At 48.1% G+C, this 9,744-nt stretch overlaps 1 pseudogene; it reads left to right on the forward strand.

The window, feature by feature from the left end:
* Positions 1-2,930: 2,930 nt before the first annotated feature.
* Positions 2,931-5,977, forward strand: LOC147982656 (uncharacterized; annotated as a pseudogene).
* The last annotated feature ends 3,767 nt before the right edge of the window (positions 5,978-9,744 follow it).

Genomic DNA, 9,744 nt, shown 5'->3' on the forward strand with positions numbered 1-9,744 from the left:
GTTTTAAGCATTTCACGAGGATTCATTCTGTGATTTTCTGTTCTATGTGCCTTTATTTGTTTCAGATTTTGTAGGACATGTAGAGGGAGGGTAATAGGGCCAATTATAGGATAGTTGTAATATAGTGAAAATCAGATAGTTTACAACCCTTTTCATTGCCCACTTTTTGTAAGTTGCTGTTTGTTAAGTTTAGTAAGAATTTAGTCAAACGAAATTCGTTGGATGATATAGAGTTCTTTCAGAATCATTTCTAATGTGTTTTTTATGATGAATCTCACTGTTTTGTCCTTTAAATATGCAGCAGAAAATAGATGGCTGGGACAAGTCATAAGTCTAAACAGGATGGACCTGCTGGATCAAGTCATGACGACCTTGCATCTCATGGGAAAGAAGAGCATCAAGCACAGGTGTGCACATGCTCAGGAAGTTTTATGTTCTTCCTGTACATAACAGAGTTTTTTTTTCATTTTTTATTGATTTATGTGGTTTCCATCTCCCAGCCACGGAGCAGTGCACCAATAACTGGGTAAAAGCGTATGAGAACTAAGGCAGTTGTTTCACGGGGGAAGCGCCCTGATGATATCATTAGTAATGAGAATAGTAATGAGAGCCAAGCTGCAGATGCTGGGAATAAAAATGTTGAAGGTGCAGACGTCGAGCAGCCTCCAAAAGCAAAACGCCAGAAGACGGGAGGAACTGAGGTATTTTGCATAGTTGCCTCAGTTTCACTGAGCAGTTGCCCAACAATGCTGCCTAAGTTGCCTATGTTGTGATGAACCTTTTTTCTTTTTTGCTAATCCCCTGTTTCTGTTTTTTCCTTATGCGCAATAGGGTCGTAGGAACAGGGCATCCCCTGCAAGGCTCTTCAAGTTGAACAAGGACTTGGTTCCTGACCAAAAGGGTGTCATCATCGGAAAAGAATTTGATGGCATTCTGGACCTTGCAGCGAGTAGCATGCCCGGAGATTTCAGCCAGTGGATAATGAAGCATTACGACCCGGAGATTTCGCAGATAGTCATTCCAGAAAGGGGGAAGATTCCTGTAGATGCCGCAAGTGTCCGTAGGATATGGGGTTTGCCCAACAGGGGCAGGAAGGTGTGCTTCGAGAATCGTCCTGAAATCACAAAGGCAATGTACAGTATTTACAACATCACATCCAAGAACTCCCCAACCCTCACAGAATGGTGCAAGATGATCGTTGACATGGGAGGATCTCATGATGATGACTTTGTCCGCGCTTGGCTAGCTCTTGTTTTTTCATGCTTCCTTGCCCCTTCAACTAGTTTGAGTATTTCCCCAAAGAGCTTCCCGGCGGTCATGGATGTCAATGGAATAACGGAAACCAATATATGCCAGTTTGTTGTTGATCAATTAAAGCTTGCGTTCACTTTGGGGCGTGCCAACAAGAAGGATGTTTGTTGTTGTGTTTTCCACCTTGTTGTAAGTGCTTCAAGATGTTTTGTTTTTTCAAGCATCCTTTTGTTTACCTACCTTCTCTTTTCTTTTTGCAATCATTAGCTAACTTAAATTTTTTGATCTTTTTCCATGTCTCTATGCAGCTGTTGTACCTAGACTCTCTGGATGTTGATGAGCCAATCCCGAACTTGGTACCAAGGGTTTTAGTTTGGAATTCAGATTTAATCTCTAGAGTTATCAAGAAGGACAGGAAGGCTCCAGGAGAATATGGCCAATTGCGGGTAACTGAATTTTTCTGTTTTAGTATACATATCATTGTCATATTGTTTTTAGGAAACACTACCATTTTTTAGAGTAGGCAATTCACTTTCAAAGAGCAAGCAAGGTAATGTATCTTTTTGGGCAAGTGACATACATATTTTTTCAAGTATGCCCAAGTAGTTATCAGACTTAATCGAACCTTCTCTCGTTTGCCATGCACACAGTTGGATAATGTTCACAGGAATGATTTGTTTTGTTCTTGTATTTAATAGTAGCTTCTGTAGTACATTTTTAGCTCTTTTTTCTGTCTGAGCAATTTACATGTTGAAAAGTAGCAAATTTACACAACAACACAAGCAACTTATGTTCTGGAAACTAGCAACTTGCATACTAGTTCTTCATTTTTTGTTGATTACAGTATCAACTAATAGTAGGCAACAGGGGGAAGTGGCATAATGGTTGCAGGAATTTTCAGACTATTAGTAGTACTATTTTCCTTCATTTTTCTCAGGTCTTTTTTGGTATGGGAGTGCCAGAATTGTTGTCACTCATAGTTTTTTTTAATCTTCTTTGGCTATAAAACCACCAGCTCAAGACGGAGTTTTCCCGGTGTGCGGATGATAGCTTGTTTGGCAGTATGGACCACATCACCAAATTTGTTGCCGCAAGATTGCCCGAGTCATATGACAAATTAGTAAGTTATCTAGCACTTGTTTTTTCCTCTCACTGTTGTTCCCTTTTTTATCGCCATTTGTACATTCAACCATTTTTTCAGAATCTTCAATAGAAGATATGTACTTATCATGTTCTCTACCATCCACTTTTATGTTTTACAGAAGCAAAAGAAGCTCACAGGGTTGGTGCACGATATGTGTTTTGTAATTTCACATGCAGTTGGGAAGCTTGTGACTGGGGTTGGGAAGATAGATGATGATGAATGGGGGACAAAGGAGGCAGATCCTACTACTGCGGAGACAAGCAGGCGGCAGTCTAACAGAAGGGGCAAGCGAGTACCAGCCGGAAGAGACAACTTACCAAGCGAGGAGGAGTCGTTTAATTCTGACAGCGACGACAGCGAGGCAGCCGACAGTGAAAGTGGGGGAGATGGTAGGGATAAAGGTAGTGATGAAAGCGACACTGATGGCAGTTCAGACAGCGATGATGGTCATGATGGATCAAGTGGAGTTCAGGGGAAACCAAGTAGCCAGGGAGCACGACAAAGGGTTGATCATCACCAGGGGGCAAGTGCTGAGATGGGAGGTAAAGACGGAACTGAGGGGAATGAGGACAATGATGATGATGAAGAAGAAGAGGATGATGAAAAAGAAGATGACGAAGGAAAGGAGGATGATGACGATGAAGAAGGCGATGGGGATGACAAAGACAAGGAAGATGATGGGCAGGGGAAGCAGGATGAAGATGATGAGGATGACAGCGGAGGTGGCAACGGTGGTTCAGGTAGCAATGGTGGCTCCGATTGGGACGGGGATCCCGCAGCTGAAAATGCAAGCAGCGATGATGATGAACAATGCACGCTGCAATTTCTGATTGAAAAGAAGAGGGACAGAAAGGCAAAAGGATTGGATGAGGCAGATAGGAGATCTATCAGAGACCTTGTGATGACAGAATTCAAAACTGCTGTTTCCCCAAAACCACGCTTCCCTGTTTTTGAAGTGAAATAAATGTTGGATATTGATGACATATCCATGGCAACCGAAGCGAGGAGGATGTTCAAAGAGTTGTTGAGGGGGGAAGATTTGGATATGGTCTTCACATTCAACCCCAAGCAAATATGCCCAAAGGCGACTCGGCAGAAATTATTGAGAGAACTTGGCGCTCTAAATGAAGCTACAGAACAGAAGACTGCTTGTCGAAACCAACTACCACCACTCCCGCCATCAAAGAAGATGAAGAAAACTGTTAGTTTTGTATTGGAGCCATCTATGATGAATGAAACAGCAATTCATCCGCAGGCATATCATGCCGAAAATCCCGGGTACGGCCAAGGGGGAAAGTCAAGGCAGTCAGCCATGAAAAAATCTGGTCCTTCCCAGCAGCAACAACAGGCATTTTTTGAAACAAAAGAGGCAATCCATGGGAATGCACTGGTAGAAAAAGGGCCTGTTGTCCCGGTTCGTAAGGGCCTTTAGTCCCGGTTCCTGAACTGGGACTAAAGTGTCGGTACTAATGCCCTGCCCCTTTCGTCCCGGTTCAATCCAGAACCGGGACTAAAGGCCCTCCACGTGGCCTGTGCGCGGAGCCCAGGCAGGAGACCCTTTGGTCCCGGTTGGTGGCACCAACCGGGACCAATAGGCATCCACGCGTCAGCATTTCTGTGGCTGGGGTTTTTGTTTTTTTTGAAAGGGGGGGGGTTTGGGGGTTTTGGGGGGTTAATTTAGGTGTTTCATATATTGTGTTAGCTAGCTATAATTAATAGAGAGAAGTGTCCTCTCTTATGTCCGTGCTTGGTCGACGCTACGTACTATACATACGTATAGAGAGGACTAGACACGCTGGCTAGCTAGTAAGCAAACGAAGGAAACAGAAGATCGTCATGAACATATATGCATACAGAGAGAAGTGATATCGACCACCTCTCCTTCTCCGGAGATTGGTCGAACAACAAGTTCTCGTATATCTATCCGACACTACCGGCTACATATATACAATAATTATCTCTTACAAATATAATCATACGGACTCATGGTCCACATAGTATTCTCCGTCTTCAGCGATCACTTGGTCAAGAAAGAATGCCGCCAATTCCTCTTTAATTGCTCGCATGCGAGCTGGTGCTAGGAGTTCATCCCGCTTCCGAAACATCTAATTTGAAGAAGGGGGTCAATACATATATATATGAATGAATGAAACTCAATACAAATTCCGGTAATAAAATAAAATTGTGAATGTTGTTATTTACGTACTTCATATTGTTCGTCAGAGTACCCACCCCGCTCACAGGTCGTGTGGCGGATGGACTCGCAGACATAGTATCCACAGAAATCATTCCCTTTTTTCCTGCCACAACCACTTTACAAGAAATAGAGGTCAATCAAACTGATAAGCTGTAACGCCCGGATAATTTGGCTACAGTAAAACTCTCCTAATAATGCCATGACATCTGCGATTACTGTTACTAATCTCGGGATAATTCAAAACCGTGTCAAATTCAAACTTAAATTTAAAGTCGACAATAAAAGTTTTCGAATATTAAAATAAAATGTTCGGGCTATGTCTATTATTGCATCGGTAATTATGGTGAAGTAAACACATTTTTATAAAATGCCTAACTGCTTTTGAATGAATTAAAACAGAAAAGAAATAGTAAAAGAAAATACAAAGGGGAAAAACAAACAACAGAAAAGAAAATACAAAAGCAAAAAAAAAGAATAAAAGGGCCCCCCTGGCCAACTGGGCCAGGCGGCCCAGCTCACCGGCCAGGCCGGCCCACCTGGCCCAGCCGGCCGACCCGCCCCTACCTTATCCCCAGGAGGGGGGGAAACCCTAACCGTAACCCCCCACTCCCTCATTCTCACCACCCACTCTCTCCTCCCTCTCGCCCCCCGATCTGGATCGGGGCTCAACCCCGCCCGCGCCCCTGCCGACGTCGCCGTTGCCGCCGTGGATCCCGCGCCCCGCCGCCGAGCTTCGTTGCCGGATCAGCCACCTCGTGTCCCCGTCCTCCTCCCCAACGGCCTTCACCGACCTCGTCGCCCCGTCGTCGCCCGGAACGCCGCCTCGACCACGCCTCCTCGCCGGACCGCCACACCGTCGTCCTCCCCTGCGTCGCATCGCGCCGTCCCCGTCCCCCACCTCGACACCCGCTGCCGTTGCCCCTACGAAGCCCGGTGAGGCCACGGCCTCCGCCCTCCTCCTTCCCATGTCCCTGCGCCCGCGTGCCGGAGCTCACGCTCTGGGCCACCCGCCGCTCACGCACGCACGCGCACGCGCGCGCTCGCCGCCCTCTGCCTCGCTCCCGCCGCGCACCGCGAGCCCGTGCCGCGTAGTGCGCGCCCCCGCCGTGCTATTCCCCCTGCCGCCCGCGCACCCACGCGTGCTCACACGCGCGGGGCCGCGCCCGCGCCTCCAGCGCTCACGCGCGCGCGCCCGTAGCGGCCACCCCAGCAGCCGCTCGCCGCTGCTGCCCCCCCTGCAGCACCGCCTCCCCCTGCCTCGCCGGCTTCGGCTAGCCGCGCCGCCAGCGCTGCCCCTTGCCGCGGCATGCTGCTCCGGCCGGCCGGCCTTGCCCCCTCGTGCTGGGCGCTGGGTACGCCCCGCCCGGAGCCCGCAGCCCCGCTAACGCCAGCGCCCGTTAGGCCCCCTCTGGGCCACTGCCAAACGGGGCCCACGCCCCCATTAAAAAAATGGAATTAGAAAATTAATTAGAAAAATAAATAATAAATAAAAATAGAAATGAATTTAATTAATTAATTGATTAATTAACTCAATTAATTAAGTTAATTAATCATGTTTAATTAAGCTAATTAACTAGTTAGTTTAATTAAATAGTACTTAGTTTAACTAAGACCTAATTAACCTAAACAGGGTATGACAGGTGGGTCCCACTGGACCCACATGTCAGTTTGACCCAGTCAACTCAGTTGACTGCTGACGTCAGCATGACATCATGTTGATGTCATTAATTCATTTCGAATTAATTTAAATAATTAATTAAATACCAGAAATTAATAAAATCTTCAGAAAATCTTATCTTTTAATCCGTAACTCGGATTAAAATACTTTCAACATGGAAGTTGCTCAGAACGACGAGACGAATTCGAATACGCAGCCCGTTCATCCGCCACGCATCCCTAGCATAGCGAACACGCAACTTTCCCCCTCCGGTTCCTCTGTTCGAAAACGCGAAACACCGGGGATAATTTCCCGGATGTTTCCCCCCTTCACCGGTACCACCTCGTACCGCGTTAGGGCGCACCTAGCATCACGCCTTGTCATGTCATGCATCGTCATGCTTTTGTTTGCATTATATTTATTGTTTCTTCCCCCTCTTCTCTCGCTAGACACCGAGACCGACGCTACTGCTACCCAGTACGACTACGGTGTTGACGACCCCTCTCTCTTGCCAGAGCAACCAGGCAAGCCCCCCCTGATCACCAGATATCACCTACTCTCCTCTATACTGCTTGCATTAGAGTAGTGTAGCATGTTACTGCTTTCGTTATTCCTATCCTGATGCATAGCCTGTCCTTGTTACTAGTGTTGATACCTTTACCTGCAATCCTACTTGCTTAGTATAGGATGCTAGTATTTCCACCTGTGGCCCTACCTTCTTGTCCGTCTGCTGTGCTATACTATCGGGCCGTGATCACTCGGGAGGTGATCGCGGGTTTATACTATGTACTTTATACTTGATACATGTGGTGATTAAAGACGGGTCGGCTCGTAGGAGCACCCGCGAGTGGAACTTTGAGGCGGAGCGACAGGGCAGGTTCAGACCACCTAGGAGAGAGATGGGCCTGGCCCTGGTCGGCGTTCGTGGATACTTAACACGCTTAACGAGATCTGGGTATTTGATCTGAGTCTGGCCATTTGGTCTATACGCACTAACCATCTACGCGGGAGTAGTTATGGGTATCCCGGCGTCGTGGTATCAGCCGAAGCCTTCGTGACGTCAACGACTGAGTGGCGCGCGCCGGATTGGAACGCAAGCCTGCTCTTGTATTAAGGGGGCTAGTTCTGCTTCCGGCCGCGTTCGCAACGTGCAGGTGTGCTAAGGGCGATGGGCCCAGACCCCTGTGTGCTTAGGGTTAGACCGGCGTGCTGACCTCTCTGTTGTGCCTAGGTGGGGCTGCGACGTGTTGATCTTTCGCGGCCGGGCATGACCCCGAAAAGTGTGTCCGGCCAAATGGGATCAAGCGTGTTGGGGTATGTGGTGCACCCCTGCAGGGAAGTTAATCTATTCGAATAGCCGTGATCTTCGGTAACAGGACGACTTGGAGTTGTACCTTGACCTTATGACAACTAGAACCGGATACTTAATAAAACACACCCTTCCAAGTGCCATATACAACCGGTGATCGCTCTCTCACAGGGCGACGAGGGGAGGATCATCGGTTAGGATTATGCTATGCGATGCTACTTGAAGGACTTCAGTCTAATCTCTTCTACATGCTGCAAGATGGAGGTTACCAGAAGCGTAGTCTTCGAAAGGATTAGTTATCCCCCTCTTATTCTGGCATTCTGCAGTTCAGTCCACATATGATACCCTTATCCCATTTGATACCCATGCATATGTAGTGTAGCTCCTTGCTTGCGAGTACTTTGGATGAGTACTCATGGTTGCTTTCTCCCTCTTTTCCCCCTATCCCTTCTACCTGGTTGTCGCAACCAGATGTTGGAGCCCAGGAGCCAGACGCCACCTTCGACGACGACTCCTACTACACCGGAGGTGCCTACTACTACGTGATGCCCGCTGACGACGACCAGGAGTAGTTAGGAGGATCCCAGGCAGGAGGCCTGCGCCTCTTTCGATCTGTATCCCAGTTTGTGCTAGCCTTCTTAAGGCAAACTTGTTTAACTTATGTCTGTACTAAGATATTGTTGCTTCCGCTGACTCGTCTATGATCGAGCTCTTGTATTCGAGCCCTCGAGGCCCCTGGCTTGTAATATGATGCTTGTATGACTTATTTTATTTGTAGAGTTGTGTTGTGATATCTGCCCGTGAGTCCCTTATCTTGATCGTACACGTTTGCGTGTATGATTAGTGTACGATTAAATCGGGGGCATCACAAGTTGGTATCAGAGCTGACTGCCTGTAGGAACCCCCCTTCCACACCCCTTGGCCGAAGTCAAGTCTAGACATTGCAAAAACTTTTACTAACATGGCTGTGTGCCTTACGGGCCCACATCGCCATCTGGGTGGTATTAGGCTCTTTTACTCCTCGATCTTTACTCTGGGACAGTGAACTCTCTCCTACTTGGGTTAAACGATTTTACTAACTCTAACACTAGGATCCCGTGACCACGTTCACCCCAAAGTTGGATAAGCCCTAGTTATTCTTTAGAGTAGTACTTGAATATTATCCACATTGTCATTTGACTCCTGTGAAAACATCTTTGTTTTCAGATGGAACCCACGAGGCAGGTCGTGCTCCACACGACGGCCATTGGTGCCTCAGGATCACCTGTTGTGTTAGTTGAGATGATGACCTATCTGGGTTATCGCTGGCACCCTGAGTACACCGTCTATGAGGAGTATCAGGACTTCAACCAGGAGCAGTACCGTGCCATCGTCCACCTCTACTCTCGGGAGTATGACTCCACTACCGTGCTGCACACTGCTCATGGTGTTGGAGTGACTATCGATATGGCGGTCCACGATGCTGCTTATGCTGCTCTGACACGTCTTCGTGGAGAGTATCAGGAGTTGGACACCTCCCCCTTCAGGCACATTGCTATCGCATCCGATGTTGGTGCGGAGGGATACTACACTGCTGCCTACTCCACTGTCACCCGAGAGCCCTTCTACCATCAGAACCTGGTTCTGCATGCTGATGGGCTGGATAGAGCTAACCGAGCTCTTCTCCACGAGTTGTACACCACCCGTCAGCACCTGTATCGTGCTCTGACGCTGTTGCACCCCTCTGTCCGCTCTGGTGATCTGTCGCGTTCTGCGATCTACCCTGCCCGGACCGTGATGCCCAAGGGCGTCGGCTGGCCAGATGTGGGAGGCTACTCTCCTGCATTGGGTCCTCTCCTGCCACCTGCGCATCGGGTTCCGCACCAGAGTATCCGCGGACCCCAGGCTACTCGCGTGGAGGTCTTCCCTTTGCGTCACTACCAGCTGTCGGGCTACACCTACCTCCGCAGTACCACATGGGACTGACGTAGACTTGCTTATTAGGGTTAGATGCATTCGCCGCGAGCCTGTGTGCCGCCTATGATGTCTTAGCCTATGTACTGAACACTGTGTAACGAACTCTATGCATGATCTCTTTTGTAAGATATGCTGACTACTATGTAGTATCTATCGTGCTGCTTTCGTTGTGCATGTTCCATCATGAATGATTTTTGTTTTTGCAAATTTCTCAATGCTGAACTACCCCT

This window comes from Triticum urartu, chromosome 2A, assembly GCF_056163025.1.
Source record: "Triticum urartu cultivar PI428250 chromosome 2A, HENAU_Tu73, whole genome shotgun sequence".
NCBI lineage: Eukaryota > Viridiplantae > Streptophyta > Magnoliopsida > Poales > Poaceae > Triticum > Triticum urartu.